This window comes from Lathyrus oleraceus, chromosome 2 (genome assembly GCF_024323335.1).
Source record: "Lathyrus oleraceus cultivar Zhongwan6 chromosome 2, CAAS_Psat_ZW6_1.0, whole genome shotgun sequence".
Taxonomy (NCBI): Eukaryota; Viridiplantae; Streptophyta; class Magnoliopsida; order Fabales; family Fabaceae; genus Lathyrus; species Lathyrus oleraceus.
In genome coordinates this window covers 441,419,745-441,438,908 of record NC_066580.1, presented here as the reverse complement: position 1 = coordinate 441,438,908, position 19,164 = coordinate 441,419,745, and the positions used below count along the sequence as shown (strand labels likewise).

General features: G+C 30.2%; 1 pseudogene; it reads left to right on the top strand.

The window, feature by feature from the left end:
- Nucleotides 1-12,318: 12,318 nt before the first annotated feature.
- Nucleotides 12,319-15,098, top strand: LOC127123620 (probable LRR receptor-like serine/threonine-protein kinase At1g06840; annotated as a pseudogene).
- Nucleotides 15,099-19,164: the final 4,066 nt, after the last annotated feature.

The window sequence follows — 19,164 nt, the reverse complement described above, 5'->3', positions numbered from 1 at the left end:
AAAAAATCAAAGGTGAAGATGGGAAAATGATCAAAGTTGGTGTTGTAGTAGAAAATATAATGGATGCATGGAATGGTGTTATAAATTCTTCCATGAAAGAGTTATATGTATAATTTGTCATACGGTTCAAGAGGGTGTGTGCAAGATATCTAGATTTTTTGAAATATGTTGAGAGCACAATTTTAGATCAGACGAAGGAGAAGATTGTTGGTGCTTGACAAGAAAGGATAAACACACATTTTTTTCGCCATCATCTTATACAAGAGTTGACGATATATAGAGAATCATACATATCACTATACATAAAAATATAACATTATGATGCAATTATCAATGCTCTTTTCCTTGTGTTAGTGGTCCGACACCGCTTGAAAAATGGATGTGCTTCCCTTAATTGAGACATCTTATAGCAAATACTTATGATACAATGTGTAATGATTTGACAAGATATGGTTTCTCAAAAATATTTTTTTCACTTCGGAATAGACCACCTCAAAATCCATCCGGACACGTCATGTGTATTGAGCGGCTTTCAAAAATACAATATTTTGTTCAAGTTTTTTTGAAACTACTCTGTCCTATACAAAAGACATTACCGGAGTGGATGACACATTTCACAAAAGAGGATGAAACTTGGCCGAGTCACTTTCTAAAAAGGATGGAAGAGTTCACCAAATTGAGCGAGATTGAAAGAAAATCAAATAAGGAAAAGTCAAAGACGACACCATCCGTAGATGCTTTTTCGTTCTTATCTAACAATGTATTTAGACGAAAAGACACATTTTTTGTATGTATTGTTGACACAATTTGATACATATTTAATATATGTTCAACATTAACTGTATAACAATTGATGAATTTTACAAAAACTTACTTTTTTTCAATTTGTTAGAAATTTTTTTCCTGCATAAAACATGTTCTGTATGGAAACCAGAGCATTTCCAGAGACGTACTTCCAGATTAAACCCCATATCAACTATAAAAAAAATAAAAATCAAACAAGGGATATTTCACAGATTCATCGCCGTAGAAACCTTATTTTGAAAAACAAATAGGGTGAGTCCGAAGATGCATATCCGAAATATTCTCCGAGACATGATAAAATTTATAAGGTTCATAATAAACTAAAACTTGTATAAATATGTGGTCTCCCATCTCATGTTGTTCACAAAAACACACCACACCAAAATGAACATATATTGACATGTCGCATTTGTCTACTTCAACAATGCGGAACCCTCACTTGAATTTAGGTCACATAGTACACCTCTTTTATAGATCTAAAATCCACACTAGAGAATCTCCTGCCATACAATCAAAGAATTTTGAAGCTCGACTACAGTTCATCCTCGATTGATAGAGAATGAAAGATTCAATTCAACAACTTTGAGTTAAAGACATATAAATATTTAAGGGTTATGTGGAGTAGATTTCACCGTTACGAAATAAAAAATGCGAAGATTGCGAGATCGATCGAAGATATTATATAGATTTTGCATCGTCATGCTGGAATATAATGTTAAATTTATGTTACATATCTATGTTACATATTTATGTTACTGTTGTTATCTATGTAATGTTATGTATTTTGATATTAATTTATGTCTTTCTTTAATTTTCTACATCCATCTATTACTAGTTTATGGTTTAAGTTTACCGAGTGCATTCCAGAGATACATCTCCGTAAATTTTTTTAAATTTCGAAATAAAGATTATTATGGATATGCACCTTCAGATTAACCCTAATATAATTATAGAGATATATTTTTCGAATACTTTTTTAAATAATATAAAGTGACTCATTCACGAAAATATGGAATGTGTGTAATTTAAATGTGTCAAGAATGTATAAAGTAATATCCAAAATCTAAGAGTATTTGTGATTTTAACCGTAGTAAAATAAGTGGAGAAAGTAATATCCATTATTTATTAAATGTGAACAATGATACAGTATAGCACCGAGAAAATGTGTGTAGTAAGTAATACACTTCAAATGGGTAGAAGAACTCTATTGTTATCTCTTATCCAAGTTGTTACTAAACTTTGTATTAACATTTAAAATTCGTGTTGTATGGAAACTCATTCTAAGCAGAGTTGTCAAATAAGTCCCATTAAAGTCCCAATGCATTTTTTTAGGCCTCATTGAGGGGTCTTATTTTATTCCCTAAATTTGGACGCTGCGTTTCATAGGTAACATTTCATTCATGTTCCGTGCAAAGTTTTACCGCCACCGTCAACCCATTACGTTGCCGTCGATTTTTCTCCATCACAGAAACAAAGGTGCTCTTCTTTCTCCATTTTTCTTTAATCTCTAGTTTCCTTAAAATCAACTTTCATTTTTCATCTCATTTGAATCAACATGTTTATAATACAGCTTAATATGTGCACTCACAAACTGTTTGTGAAAATTCCTCAACAACTTTATACATGTTATAAATTTGATTAAATAACTAGGAAACATATGTTGTTTTTGGATGACAATGGAGGGAGTTCATACATGTTTATGATTTAGTACAAATGATATGTCATGGTGTAGTCATTCATGTAGCTTATAGAACATATACTTGCGGTAAGAATTTTGCTGATGCTTCTACTATCATAGCTTTAAGTTGTGGATGTATTTTGGTTTTTCTTGGTTGCTGGGTGCATTAGTTTTATTTCAGTTAATGGGTATGCTTTCTAGAAAGGGTCAAATTATGATTTTTATAATTATTTGAAGGATAAAAAAGTGCAACATGCAATCTTGTTGAAGTCAGATACTTTGGTATTTAACCTTGTTCTTGATGCATGTGTGAGGTTTAAGTTGGCTTTGAAAGGCCTGTGTTTGATGGAACTAATATTCACCGTAAGCACTGCCATAACTACGCTCTGAATCTGATTTTGTCACAAACTGTTTGAGTTTTTTTGCTTCAAAGCAGTGTTTACAGTATTATTGAGAATTTGAGTTTTGATTGTTGTAATTTTGTTACTGATTTTATAAATTTACATTGAATTTAGGAGAATACGAACGTCTTGGAAAATACATCTATTTATAGTTATGAAATTAATGATGTAAACACTGCTTTGGAAGTTTCAATTTTTCAAACAAGATGTTCATATTTTTTAATATCTCAGTAACTCTTTCAATATCCTTGTTTTAAGATATGCAAAATATTTCAAAATAACTACCATTAAATTAATATTGTACCACATAGTTTTCAAGTCGTTATACTCTAGAGTTTATAAGAATAATTTTTGTGAAATTACAGCATTTTTCTTTACTTAGTTTATAATTTTTAAGTTTGTGATTTAAAACAATTGTTTTGGAATTGAAGAGTTTTATTTTTTAGAAAGAAATTGAAGGATATTAAACTCTTCTCAAAGGGTTTAATTTAATCAAATAGAAGTCAAATTTCAATGTTGCATTATAAATGCCTCATGCACCTGATACTCAAAGTGGTGAATTATAGGTGAAGTTGCTCTCCAATTCTATGCGCAGTAACAACTATTATGTTACATTTTTTCAATTCTGCTTCACCAATCATTAGACAAAATTATTACTGGTAAAACTAAGAACAGAAGCCACAAAAATATTCAACTGATAATGAAACTATTAAAATAAACATGAAGAAGGCACACAAAAAGTGATTGCAAGAGTTCCAATTGTAGCTAAATTAGAAGGTTTCAGTAAAGTTCTTTAGTCAAATTGAAATTGAGATTTTACTTTTTTCAGTGCCCAACTCACAAAAGCATATCAAACTGCTCCTGCTGTTTTATTTGAGGTTTTAAAAGCAATTAGACTGTAGAAGTATCTGATGAGATATGTTTGTATATTTTTTTAGTTTTTGGAATGTGATTCTTAATATAGAACCATCACATAACACATTTTCTTTTTGTTATAGTATGGAGTCAATGGATATGAGTGAGTATGCACAAGCTCAAGATGAAACTTGCAAGGAAATATTGTTAATACTTTGGATTAGTTTTACTAAAATTGGGAAAGAAAAAGATGGAGTTGAAAGAGCTGCATGCAATTTTTGTAGTACTGATTTTGCCATCAGAAAAAACCCCCAAATCAAGTCAAAATTATGGAACTTCACATCTAAGTCGTCATGTTTTTATTTGTAAAAGTTTCCAGTTGAGCCTTCTTAGTCTAGAGGAATCGTCAAGCCTAACCCTGATCAACCAAAACACACATCGTGAATTACTTGGAGAAGCCATTATTGCACATGACCTTCATTTTAGCTTTGTCGAGTATGAAAAAATTCGAGTTTGGATGAAATATTTGAATCCATGTGTTGAAATGGTCTCTAGGAATACCATGGTGTCAGATATTGAAAAAATATGTGATAAAGAAAGGATCAAGCTTAAAGAAATCATGGGTAGGATTTCAAATAAAATTTGTCTAACAACGGATGTTGGGACATAATCTACTAGTGAGGGTTATATTTGTTTGACTGCTCATTTTGTTGATGAAAATTGGAAGTTAGTTAGTTGTCTTCTTAACTTTCTTCAAATGAAGCCCCCCACACGGGTATTGCATTGGAAGCTACTTTGTTTGATTGCTTAAAACAATGGGAAATAAATAAGAAAATATTTACTATTACGCTGGATAACGTCTCTGCCAATGACAACATACAAGACCATTTGAAAACAGATCTTTGAGTGCAAGGCAATTTGATGTGTGATGGTAAATTTTTTTATATCCGATGTTCGGCCCATGTACTCAACTTAATTGTCCAAGAGGGTTTAAAAATTGTTAGTGAAGCCCTCCATAAAATTAGAGAGAGTGTGAAGCATATTAAAGGATCTAATGGAAGGATGCTTAAGTTTAAAGATTGTGTCGAAGATGCAGGGATAAATATTAGCGGTGGTTTAAGATTTAATGTATCTACTAGATGAATAACATTTATTTGATGTTTGAAAGTGCATTGCAATATAGGAAAGCTTTTGAGTTTTGAGTTTTCTAAAGTGACAAAAATGGAATCTATAAATGTTGTCCATTTGATGAGGGAAAAGAGGGAAAGAATTTGTGAGTTTTTAGAACCTTTTTATGAAATTACCTATTTGATCTATGATTCATCTTATCCAACTGCAAATCTGTATTTCATGCAAGTGTGAAAAGTCTAGTGTATTTTAGAAAAACATAAAAAAAGTATTGATAAAGTGATAAAGGATATGTCTCATAGTATGAAAGTGAAATTTGACAAATATTGGAAAAATTATAGTGTTGTGCTAGCATTTGGAGCTATTCTTGATCCACGCTTGAAGGATAAATTTTTGAAATTTTGCTTTATTACACTTGATGCCTCAACCTCTGAAGAGAAACTTAAGAATATAATGGATAAATTCAAAGGACTTTATGAAGAATATGTGAGTTATTCTAACAATCAAAGTGTTTCTCTTTTTCAATCATCTAATGAGTTTAACTCATTGGCTAAGTTATCTAGAGAGAGGAATAAAGCTAAAAAATCAAAGATTATAAGTATAAGTTTTCATATTAACATATTTATTTCACATCATTCTCTCTTGTTATATATATATATATATATATATATATATATATATATATATATATATATATATATATATATATATATATATATATATATATATATATATATATATATATATATATATATATATATATATATATATATATTATATATATATATATATATATATATATATATATATATATATATATATATATATATATATATATATATATATATATATATATATATATATATATTATATATATATATATATATATATATATATATATATATATATATATATATATATATATATATATATATATATATATATATATATATATATATATATATATATTGTCTATTATTTATATTTTAGTAGTATTAGAAAAAGAGAAAGATTATTGCATGAAATTGTTAGGAAGGAGCAATGAAATAAATAAGATACTCTCTCTAGGAGGTGATGTAAACTAACATATCAAGACTGCAAACTAACATATCAAGACTATTAGCTATATACACTTGTAGATGTGTAGTTCTTCTCTGGGTTTCATTTATAACATGCCTTATCATATTGATATAATATGTTTGTTCATTATTGGGAGTAACATCCGTCTCTTTAGTAGAATCTTTCAAAGGAAAATATATCATAATGTTCTACTCTTCCAGAACACATCCAAATATTGATTTGTACTCGGAGCTGGTTGCATGGATTTTCTGAAAATATGAATGGTAATACTACTTTGTATTTTATTTATTTTTATTTTTTCATGTTTATGATATACTCATGTCATTGTTTTGTTGCATATGCACATAAGTATGATTTATTGTGTTTTTAAGATGAGGAAGATATCAATACTAACTGTGAAGGCATTCCTGAGGTGACAATGACTCAACATACATTTGGATTGTAAGATTGAAGTGGAGGACTAATTTTAGTGTTATATAGTTTATTCTGTTTGTTGAATTTATCTTTTCATATTTTTTTTGGTTGAATTAGTGTCTTTATTTATGTGATATTTGATTCATGTTTGTATTGATTTATTTCAATTTTGAATTCGAATGTCTGGAATATTGACATATATCTTTCAGTGATATGTTTACCGAGTATTTTTCTTAAATTGAGATGCACAATATTGTTGCTTGTGTTTGAAAAAAGAATATAAAATTCTACTCAAGTGTGTATATATACTAGCAAGTCATATAATTGAAATGATTTGTCTAATATGTTGTCTTTTCTTTCTTATTTTATAATGTGTAAAATATGATTTTAAGAGAAAATAATTTATTTATTTTTTTGAAATTTTATGTAGGAAAAACTTTTTTTAAAGTTGTTATTTATTTTTGAAATTTTTTATTTTTTTTTAAAAGTTATTTTTTATTTTTAGAATAGTTTTAACAGACTTTTTTATTTTTGAAAAAACTTTTTTTTCCAAAAGTTTTAGCAGTTTTTTAAACTTCTTTTTTAAAAATATTTATTTAAAATCTATTTTTGATTTCTCAAATTTATTTTATTTTATCTTTTAAAATTAAGTTTTTTAATTTTATTTGGGGCTTTATAGCCCATTTTAAATTTTGGGCCCTTCTAATTTTAGGACTTATGTATTTGAGAGCTTACTATTCTTAAATCTTTGTAGGTTGTTATAGGGGTATAAATTAATTGACCTCATAAATTGAAAGCTCTAATTCTAAATAGAACCGAAAATAAGTTGAATCAGACTTTAAAAGTTTGAAGTCAGAACTGATTACTTTTCAAATATACAACTTATTAGTTTATTTTATGCTAAAGTTCTAGAAAAAAGTATATTAGACCTGCTTTAACAAAAAAATAAAAAAGTAAATTACACATTTTTCCAATTAGTTGAGTGAATCTTTTGGTTGGTAGGACATTCATAACACATGCAGTTGTTAAACACCCCCACCCCTATCCTCAAAGTTTATAGACTATATAGTTGCCAATTAATCGTCCAATTGTTTCAGCTCTACTAAAAATATGATTTTTTTTATAATAGATTTTATAAAATTGTTTTTTTAAAATATTAAAGATTATATATATATATATATATATATATATATATATATATATTTTTTAATTTAAAGACTAATTTTGACATTCTACAATATAAAAACATATTATTAAAGATTAAAACATAATGGAAATTACAGTTTTAAAAACAAATTATATTTTAAAAATAATTTTTATGAGAAACAATTTTAAATAATTTTAAAATTAGTGATTTTTTAAAAATTTGATATCCATTCTTTTTAATAAAAAAATTAAATATTTAAACTAATATTTTAAAAATAATTATTCAAATCAAATTTTTGTTTTAAACTTTAATACTTAATAGAGGAACTGTATTTTACTTTTTACTCCTCAATAATACAACAAATTTAACCATAGAAAGTGACAATAACATAGCATGAATTATATTTTTTACCACATTATTAAAAAAACCATTTAATTTAAACGTAAAATACATTTAATCTCAGTTGAAACTAAATAGTTAAAGTTCAGAGATTTTTATTTGTGCGGAATTACAAAGCTAGAAGATTTTTTTTTATGGAAATGGAGGGTAAATTTCTCCGGATGACTATTCGAGGGGGTGAATGAGGAAGTACTCTGTCCAAAAGATTTCCGATCCGGACCATATTATCTAACTTTAATATATAATATATAATTATATAATTTTACATATTTTTTTTTGTAACAAATAATTAATATATTAGAAAATGAAGAGTTATTAATTGATTTTTTTTTTTAAATCAACTTCTAATCATTTTAAATTTCAACTCTATCTAATTGTAAATTATAACACAACCAATCAAGTATTCAAGCATTCATAGTAATATCTAATTGTATCAGCTGTAACGAACAGATCACAACACATTCTATCAATATATTACACTCATCCAAAATAAAAAATTTAAATATTTACAAATAAACTCTAACATGAGTCAAACTCTTTCTTGATTGTTCATGATTCTTTTTTAGATAAGTTGCTTCTGCTTCTGTGTTATAATCCATGACCTCCTGAATGACAAGAAATCATAATAAGTCAGTCAATAACAACTCATGAATGACAATAAATCAGTGTTCATCATTGACATCACCAATATCATGTTGAATTATGTCACATTTGATTAATGCCATCTTTGAGTGAGACAAATTGAGATGTATTATCAAGTAATGAATAGCTCATGTTCTGCTACTCCTAGAAGGACAAGAAGTAAAATAGTTTCAAAGAATACATAACCACATGAGTAGCTCATGTTTTGCTAAAATTCCGAAGTTCCATATACTAAATTATGAAAATTTAACAGGATCTCAATTATTGAATTACTATAAAGAGGAAAACATAAACAAAATTTGCACATCAGAAAGTCGTAGGTACATGATCTCAATTGTTGAAACTCTTACGTTTCTCACCATATAGATGACATTTGCAATTCTTAAGTCTTTCTCCAATGGCAAGTTGGGAACTGTAGGGTTTCTCCAATGGCAAGTTGGCAATTGCAGGGAAGAATTTTCAAAGGCAAAAAGAATTTCAACATTGAAATATATAAGTGAAAGAGGTGGACATCAGAACACAAGTGTTAAAAAAATACCTAAATACCTAACATCCATAGTTGAGCAATTCATACAGCACCATACGTTAAAAAGATGAGTTTTAAAAGGTGACTCTAAAAAAGAAAGGTTAAAAAGAAAGGTTTGTGTTGCTGAGTCGGAAAGTGATTTCAAAAATTCAAAAAAATGGTGATTCTAAAAAAGAGAGGTTTGTGTTGTTGAGTGGCAAAGTGATTTCAAAAATTCAAAAAAAATATTCACACCTGAAAATAAATTTTCAAAATCAAATTAGTATAGATAATCAAAAACTATTTAAGATAATCGAATTCGTATCTAAGTCTGAATTATACAAGCTCAGAATGTCTAGGAGCTGCTTCACCTTAAAACTCTAAAAATTATTAAAAATATTTAAAACAATGTTAAAAAGTATAAAGTTTTGATTCATAAAGTACATGAAACAATAGAATCATTTATCTCATATTCTTAAATCATATTAAGGGTTTTTAGGTCGTCGTAAGACGGCTTCAATCAGTTTTAAGAACAAATAAGGGCATCAACCATTTCTGGATTCAAAGAACTCTTATACATGTCTAAAATCCTCCCCGTGCTAAAATCACATTCTAAAGCTACGCTTGGAACATTTCCTTCCACCCGTAACAAGGTTCACTTAAGTACTTCTCTAGTTCATTTTGATTTTCAATAGTTTCTTTCACCTTCAAGTGTCTTTTAAAAGCATCAATCCGTGTAAAAATTGATGGACTTTTATTTTGGGAAGATGTTTCTTCAAGGGAAGTGCTCCCTAATGGTTCATTTAATAGACCAACCCCATGATTCTTATCATGCTCAATTTTATACCAATTATACAATTTAAAGAGACTAGTTTTTACATCCTCAACGTTTTTCTTGACAAGTTCGCTACAAATCCCATATATGTCATTAAAAGACCACTCAATATAGCCATACTTAAATCTAGGGTCAAATTTGACACCAAAGTAAAGAAAATGATTTACTTTTCCCACGTCCCCCTTAATACTTATCAAATTTGATCTTCATATTTGAAATCATTAGAGCCACATTCATATTAAAAGACGCTTCTTAAAACTCACAAAATTGAAGACTGATTATGGAAAACTGAATGCAAAGACATTATTTATGAAGTTGAAAAGACTTTGGTTGTTTCATAGAAAGTGTTTAAAAACAATACAAAAGCTCTAATTTTTCCCAATCGCCGAAACAATGTGGGATTAAACGGGTGAAAAAATTCCATATATCCATATCCTTATTCTCTAACTTTTCAAATACTGCCTCAAACTCTTCGGCAACATCCATTTTATAGAAATATTAAGATAAAACTTTTTTTATATGTTATTCCGAAAATTTCAATATACTCCTTAAATTTTAATGTTCTTTGTGGAGAAGACCTCACAAATCTAACATCATCACATCCACTCTCACTAGACAATTCATATAATTAAAATACGGACATTATTATACTTTATTTCTTTCAAATTTTGTAATTCTATATATTTATTTGGGAACCGCCACATTGTGCTAGTTTATATCTAGTTATAAATTAAAATGTGAGTTTATATCTAATTATAAATTAAAACTATTATATTCTCAAATTAAAATTACATAGAATTATTAAAAAATACCTAAAATAAAATATTTAATTTTCTTTTCATTGAGCTTGACTAATCTTCATCATAAATTTAAACTCTTAGTTGTGTTCTCCCGTAAAGTTAAGGACAATTAAATTAAAACACATTTTTCTAAAACGATTATATATTTTTAAAAATAAAATACTTATCGTCAAAGGATGACATTTACTTTTTTTTTAATCAATATGATAACCCACAAAAATGCATTTAACTGCACGAGAAGCTGACATAGTTTGATGTTGATTATGAATATAAATAAAAACAATACACTGAAATACTATAAATACAACACTATGTAAAATTAAAATATACGAAAAATATAAGACTAACATTATTTACAACAAAAGATGTCACTTGATTAAAGTCATAGTAAAAAATGTTCAACCTCTTTAATTAGGGTTTGTAATGTGTCGAGTCGAGTCGAACTCGTTTCAATTAAATAAAAATTAATTTTATTCAAAATATAACTTGACTTTAATAAAAAAAATTTAAAGTTCAAACTCAACTTATTTTAAGTTTACGAACAATTCATTTCAATCCGGTAGTTCACATCTTAAAAGTCATATTTTCTAAGCCTAACTTTTTCCTAATATTTTAAATTAATATTTATTTTTAAAAAATATTTAAATAAAATAAAAGTTATTGAATCAGAATTTAACTATGATAAGAAAAAGTACAATTTTAAAAATGCACTACGCCCAAAACTGGAATAGACAGCGCACCTTAGAGGGCGCTTTATTACAAAAGCGCACTCTAAAGTGAAGCGAAAAAATAAGGAGCGAACAACTGGAATAGACAACGCACTTTAGAGGGCGCTTTTGTAATAAAGCGCCCTCTAAGGTGAAGCGAAAAAATAAGGAGGAGATAGAGGGACAACAATACAGAGCGCTTTTTAGAAAGCGCCCTCTAAGGTTACCCTTAGAGGGCGCTTTTAAAAAAGCGCTCTATAAGTCCATGTGCATTTCCAGTTTATAAAGCGCTTTTGGAAAGCCTTAGAGAGCGCTTTCATAAGCGCCCTCTTAGGCCCCCTTTAGAGGGCGCTTTTTTCCACAAGCGCCCTCTAAGGTCCCCTTTAGTAAACATTAAAATTATAACATACTGCGCGTTTTGTTATTTCACTCTCTGTTATTTTCGTTCTTTTTCACGTTAGGGTTCTCACTGCTACGATTTTCGCTACTTCTAAGGCGTTCTCCTTCCACCTCTGTTAGATCTACGACGTTTCCTCCTTCTATTAATTCGTTGTTAGCTGTTCGATTTTCACACCATAGGTATTTTTCTAATCTTCATATTACTTGGTTTCTCTTCTGACGTTCGCTATTGTTCATTTTTGGTTTCTCTTCTGACTTCGAAGAACTTAATTGGAGTTCTAGATATATACGGATTCGAGAGTTTCAAGACAAACAGGTTCTTAATCTTAACCACCCTCTTGCCTAATTTTATATGAAGTTTATAGACGTATGCACATTTGGCCAATCTCTGTGATCGAATTTTTTGTGTTCTCTATTTACATTTTTCGTATCTATTTACTTTTGAACCACAGTTATTGTTCTAACAGTAACTAACTTTACATCGGCCCTGTTCAGCTTCGAGCAATTTTGTATCAATTTGACAAATGAGAAGTTACAGCAGCATTTCAACCAGGTTTGATTTTTCTACTATCTCCTGGTAAACAATTTCTATATGAATTAGAAGAATAAACGATGATATGTTATACCGTGCTAATATCTTCGTTGTTTTATGCTGAAGGGATTTCATGTGGAACAATCTGACTGGCACAATACCAAAGGAAATCGGACACATTACATCGTTGAGACTCTTGTAAGAAACTTACCAAAGAAAATGAATTATTAGTATTGATCCTCGTCAAGTTTTTGTATGACTAGAGCTTATAGCATAAGCGCTTAATTGAGATGTTTTATACGCAGGCTCTTGAATGGAAATAAATTATCTGGCAGTTTACCGGATGAGCTTGGCAACCTTACGAATATGAATAGACTCCAACTAGATGAAAACCAACTGTCAGGTTCTGTGCTAGAATCATTAGCGAATATGATCAACGTTAGACACCTGTAAGTGGATGTCTAAACCAAAATTGTTCATCAACAGAACATAAAGCTCGATTTCTTACATGTACTTATTCTGCTGCTTTTCTGTCTTGCAATTGCAGCCACATGAACAACAACTCGTTCACTGGTCAACTTCCATCCAAACTTTCAAACCTTTCCAATCTTATGCATTTGTGAGTATTGAAGCCAATTTAAATTTCCTTTATGATTTGAAACTTTAGAGTTGCATCTCCAAATTGATTTTCTTTTTTTTACAAGTTTTAACTGTGTCTGCTTGTTAACATGACTCTACAGGCTTTTGGATAACAATAACTTATCGGGATATCTTCCACCAGAATTCTCCAAGTTACACAGTTTGGAAATACTGTATGTTATGCTCTACATTGTCTAGAATAGTAACATATAATAACTTTTTCATTATATATATTGCATTATTGACATGCTTTTGCTTGATCTGTGGAGGAGGATTAGCGAACATGTTCAAGTTATGCTCTAATCAATCTTTTTTGTCTTGGAAAGTTGATTCTTTCTTGTTTCACTTACAGGCAACTTGATAACAATAATTTCAGCGGGAATGAAATTCCTTCTACCTATGAAAATTTACCTAGGCTTGTAATATTGTAAGTACTGTTATCTACGTGTCCTTTTTTTCGCGCTCAATATATGATGCTACAAATATTCAGTGACTATTGTTTGTCCATACACTATGTCAAAACATTCTTTTAAACGGCCTCGAAATCGCCTTTAGAAATTTGGTCTCGTGTTCTCTCCTAACTCCTTCAAGCCTCAAATTTGAGTTTTGACATAGGATATGGAGTATCTGTTTCTCCATGATTCACGGCCAAAGAGTATTCATGTAAATGTGTGTATTAAAAGTATTTAAAAAAGGCATTGTTTAGGCTTCATTTGGACTTAGAAAAGCTTACCGTCAAGTTTTCAATAATGAATTCAAGAACATGGCTTTTGTTTTTTGAACTAATGTTTCCTCTTGATTTTACAGGAGTCTGAGAAATTGCAGCCTGCAAGGAGCTATTCCCGATTTAAATTCAATACCAAGTCTTAAATATTTGTATGTTTAAGTATATCTCGTGGCTCAGCTTTATATTGTGCCTAATGACAACGAAATCATTTTCTTCTGTTTTCTCTACAAACTCATTTGCGATTGGTTCATGGTTTAGGGATCTTAGCTGGAATCAGTTCACTGGGTCTATACCGTCAAATAATCTTTCAACCAATATGACAACTGTGTATGTAAATAGCCAATTTTATTTATAAACTTTGTACATATTTTAAACCTTAACTTATCTTCATCGCAATATTTATATAGTATTTTTCTGCTATTGCAGTGATTTGTCCCATAACAAACTCAACGGATCAATTCCCCGAGGCGGAATATATCCTTATCTTCAAAGATTGTGAGAATATACTCGTCAACTTGTATTTAAAATTTCTAAAATAAAACTCTATTCAACTTATGCAAATAGTAAGTTTCTCAATCTCAGCATTTTATTATTCTTTATTATATTTGAGTTTCTCTAATAGTACTTTCATTTTATTGTTATAGTAATTATTAATACAGAGAGCAGAAAGAGAAAAACAGGCATTATTGCTGCTATTATAATAGGAGCCGTTGCTGCTGTTTTAGCAATAACCGCAATAACCATGCTCCTAATTTTTAGAAGAAATTCGAAATACATGCACTTGATTTCCAGGAAACGAACGTGTAAGTATCTTAACGCTTTCTTCTGATAATGTCAATTTGATTAATCTTTGAAGAAGTAAAATTTATTCGAATGGCTATTTCTTTTTGCAGCCTCTAATGTATGTATCAAAATAGATGGTGTGAAAGCATTCACTTTGAAAGAGTTGACTCACGCCACTAACAAATTTGATATCTCGACTAAAGTTGGGGAAGGAGGTTATGGAAATGTCTATAAGGGCATTTTATCTGATGAAACATTTGTTGCCGTTAAGCGAGCAGGAGAAAATTCATTACAAGGACAAAAAGAGTTCTTGACTGAGATTGAGCTTTTATCGAGGTTACATCATCGAAATCTTGTCTCTCTATTAGGCTACTGTAGCGAAGAAGGAGAGCAGGTAAATAACCTATAGCTACACTTATCTTATGCATATCATCATAAGTTTTGCCATATTTGCTTGATAGTTGACTATAGTATCATTTCATATACTTCTTTTCTTGGTTCAGATTCATATACTTCTTTTCTTGGTTTAGATGCTGATTTATGAATTCATGCCCAACGGCTCACTAAGGGAATGGATTTCTGGTAAGAAATTGTCCCAAATTATAAATCACTTTGTAAAATGAATTAGTTAATAAAATGAATTTTTTGATAATCCAGAAACAAATCCGCATGTATCTTTCGAGAAGTGCTTATAAAACTACCTATTCCAAAGCTGTTTGTATTCAAACCGGCATGCGAGGAATGGCTGCTAGAAATGAACTTCGATTCAGGAAGCGGACCCTAAGAAGACTGCGGCTAGCAAAAAAAACATACATCTCAGAGATGCTTTTGCTACTTAGTTTTATTTCTTTTTAAGTTATGAATTGGTTGTATATTTAGAATCTTTAGAAGTTAAACGATTATATATCAGTGGATTGTTGTATATGTATGGATTGTTGTATATAAGGCTTGTTGAATGCAATGTGTGAAAAAGGGTTTCAAATTATACAGTTTTAGGTGTACTGCTTCAATATACAGGTTGTCTAAAATAAATAAAAAAATATAGCGCTTTTTAAAAAAAAAAATTTAAATAACCACCCACTTTAGAGGGCGCTTTCCAAAATAAGCGCCCTCTAAACCCTTTAAATTTCCACTTTAGAGGGTGCTTTCCAGTAAAAGCGCCCTCTAAACCCTTAAAAGTTTCCACTTTAGAGGGCGCTTTCCAGTAAAAGCGCCCTCTAAACCCTTAAAAGTTTCCACTTTAGAGGGCGCTTTCTTTAAAAAGCGCCCTCTAAAGTGGCCCTTAAAGGGCTTAAAGAGCCACTTTAGAGAGCGCTTTCACCAGGAAAAAAAGCGCTGTCTTTACCTATGCCAGCGCCAGATTAGAGGGCGCTTTAAAGCGCTGTTATAGGCCAAAAAAAGCGCTCTCTTTTCCCTTATTTGGCGTAGTGATGGCATGCTTTGCAAAAAATGAATTTAAAATTTTAATTAAAAAACTATTCAATTAAAGTATAATTTTATTTTAAATGGAATAACATTGTTTTAAGAATGAATTTAAGGGTGGAAATATAGTTAAATAAGAAAAAGTGAGACCAAGGTGTCAAATGAGATTATAATTTTAAATGAATATATATATATATATATATATATATATATATATATATATATATATATATATATATATATATATATATTATATATATATATATATATATATATATATATATATATATATATATATATATATATATATATATATATATATATATATATATATATATCAAATGACACTAAAGTGTCAAACTTAGTAATATGACTCATCCGATAACTCTTCACCACATTTTCGTATGATAAAATCTACCGTTAGATTGAAAATTATTATCATATAGATCAACGCTATAAAATTTAACATCAATCGAAAGTCGTTTGATATGTCAACGAAATGCATAAAAATTAACGTCATACAAAATTTTAACAAAATCGTTAATTTTGATTCTTCTCTTTAACATATTAAATGATTTTTGATTGATGTTAAATTGTATAGAGACGATCTAAATGATAATACCTTTCAATCTAACGGTGAATTTTATCATACAAATATGCGATAAAGAGTTATCAGAGGTGTCATGTTATTAAGTTTGACACTTTGGTGTCATTTGTCCATAAGAGTGTTCTAATATGACAAGAAGTGTGCAAAAGAGTTAATAACAAGAAATGCATTGTCAATAGTCCCACATAGAAAGTGATACTCACTTTAAAAACATTTATAAAGACTTAAAAATGTTAAACTCAACAAAGGAGTTAAAGAGGATAAAGTATCACATAAACAAAAGTGGTGGTCCCAAACATTATGCCACATGTCTCATCCAAACAACCCCTCGTTGATGTCGCCACTGATGACACTGGCTTAAGGACCGGGTCCGAGTGCATGGGCGTAGAGGCGCTAACGGTGACTTGTATGGGGCACTTGAGCACTTATGCACGATGTATCGAAGCAATCGGGCTACTCACATCGATATACAGCGCCGATGACGCTCGACGCTTCAGAAGCCTGCGACCGCCATGCAACGACTTAATTTTAATTATTGCTCCTAATTTTGGTCATTTCTTAAAGTTAGAATTTTGAATTCGAAATATGTAACACTTCATGAAGTGGTGCATAATGTAATCATAGGCGAATCATTGCAAACTTATGCTGAAAATGTGTTGTTTCATCAAGAGTTGCAACCTTGTGAAACAACACATGCATGACCTATAAATACACTATTTAGTATTTGAAAATCATTACATCAAAATTGTGCATCCTCTTCACATAATTCCAGACACTCTTTCCTGCATTTAAATCTTCACCAGTCTTGTGCAGATTCGATTAGAAGGCTGAATTATTCTGGGTATTGTTGCGTTCTAACTCTAAGACTATAAAGAGAGTGATTGAAATACTTTTAAGGAAAGTGACACCATTCACGATTCAGACTTGGATCCATTCAACTTTAACGATTTATCTAACAATATTAAAAGTATTCAAATAATTGCTTCTGACGCTGCGGTTTCAAGCATCAAAGTTATGAACCATGACCTTGTCAAGTTGGATCGCTTTGATGGAACCAATTTTACCAGATGACAAGATAAGATGATATTCCTACTAATTGCTCTGAAGGTTCACTATGTATTAGATCCCGACTTAACACCAATTTATGAACCAACCGATGATGACTCTAATGAACTCAAGAAGAAGCGCAAGAAATGTAAAGAGGACGAATTGTTATGTCATGCACCTATCCTGAATACGCTATCTGATCGTCTCTACGACCTTTATACGGATATTCAGTCTGCAACATAAATTTGGAAAACACTCGAATTTAAATTCAAGGTCGAAGAGGAAGGTACTAAAAAGTTTTTAATTTCTAAATATTTTGATTTTAAAATTATAGACTCCAAGCCCATTCTTCCCCAAGTGCACGAGTTACATGTTCTCGTGAAAAAAATAAAAGTTGTGGAAATAGACATCCTTGAAACTTTTCAAGTCGGTGCAATTATTACAAAGTTTTCACCTTCGTGGAAAGGCTATAGAAAGAAATTGTTGCATATTTATGAGGATTTCTCTCTGGAGAAAATCCAAAGCACCTTCAAATCGAGGAGGAATCGAAGAACAGGGAGAAATCAGAGTTCGCTGGATTTTTGGCTATCTACTAAAAACCAAAAATCTTGGACTTCATTATGACAGGTTCCTCTCCGTACTAGAAGGATATACCGATGCGAGTTGGATATCTAATATGGGTGATCACAAATCCACAACTGGATGGGTATTCATACTACACGAAGGAGCAATTTCTTGAAAGAGCAAGAAATAAACATGCATTACTCTTTCAACCATGGAATCAAAGTTTATGGCTTTCAAAATCGCTAGTCAAGAAGCGGAATGGTTGAGGGATATTCTATTGGAAGTTCCATTGGTGAAAGACAATGTTTTAAAGGTTTTTATACACTGCAATAGGCAAGCCACTTTAGCTTAAGCATTCAACGAAGTGTATAATGGAAAGTCTATATAGGACTTAGACACTCCTTTGTGAGAAAATTGATTAAGGATGGAATCATTTTACTCATCTATATACGAACAAGCTATAACTTGGCCGATCCATTTACTAAGGCACTGGACAAATACTTATTAAAGACAACCTCGAGAGGTATGTGGGTGAAACTCCTTGAATAAGAGTTCCAATAGCAACGAAAACCCAATCTTACGTTAACAGAACATTAACCTCAAGATTCAATATTTAACAACAAGTCGTTGGTTTGGATGTTTGTCGAACATTTGATAATAATGTTGACTATTTTAAATTGAGGGTTGAGTTTTTCCAAACTCTTAATGATTTTCAATACCGAGAATAAGTATCTCATGGAAAATGATACAACATGAACTTCACCTATGTGAATTTCGAGATGGTGTCGTCTCAAAGTGAGAGTTGGAGTTTCTTTCATGAAAAATCCATGAAACAGGAAAGCACATGGCCATAAATAAGTGCTATGAGAGATATGTAGGTGAAGAACCCTTACATAATGTAAGGTAACGCCGGTCTAATCATATGGATTAATGGTTTAAAAGCATTGCTACCAAACAATATTAACAATATTTATACCTCATTTTCTGGAATTAGACTTGTCATTATTAGAACAAGTGGAGGGTTGTTGGAAATTATGGACAATCAATGC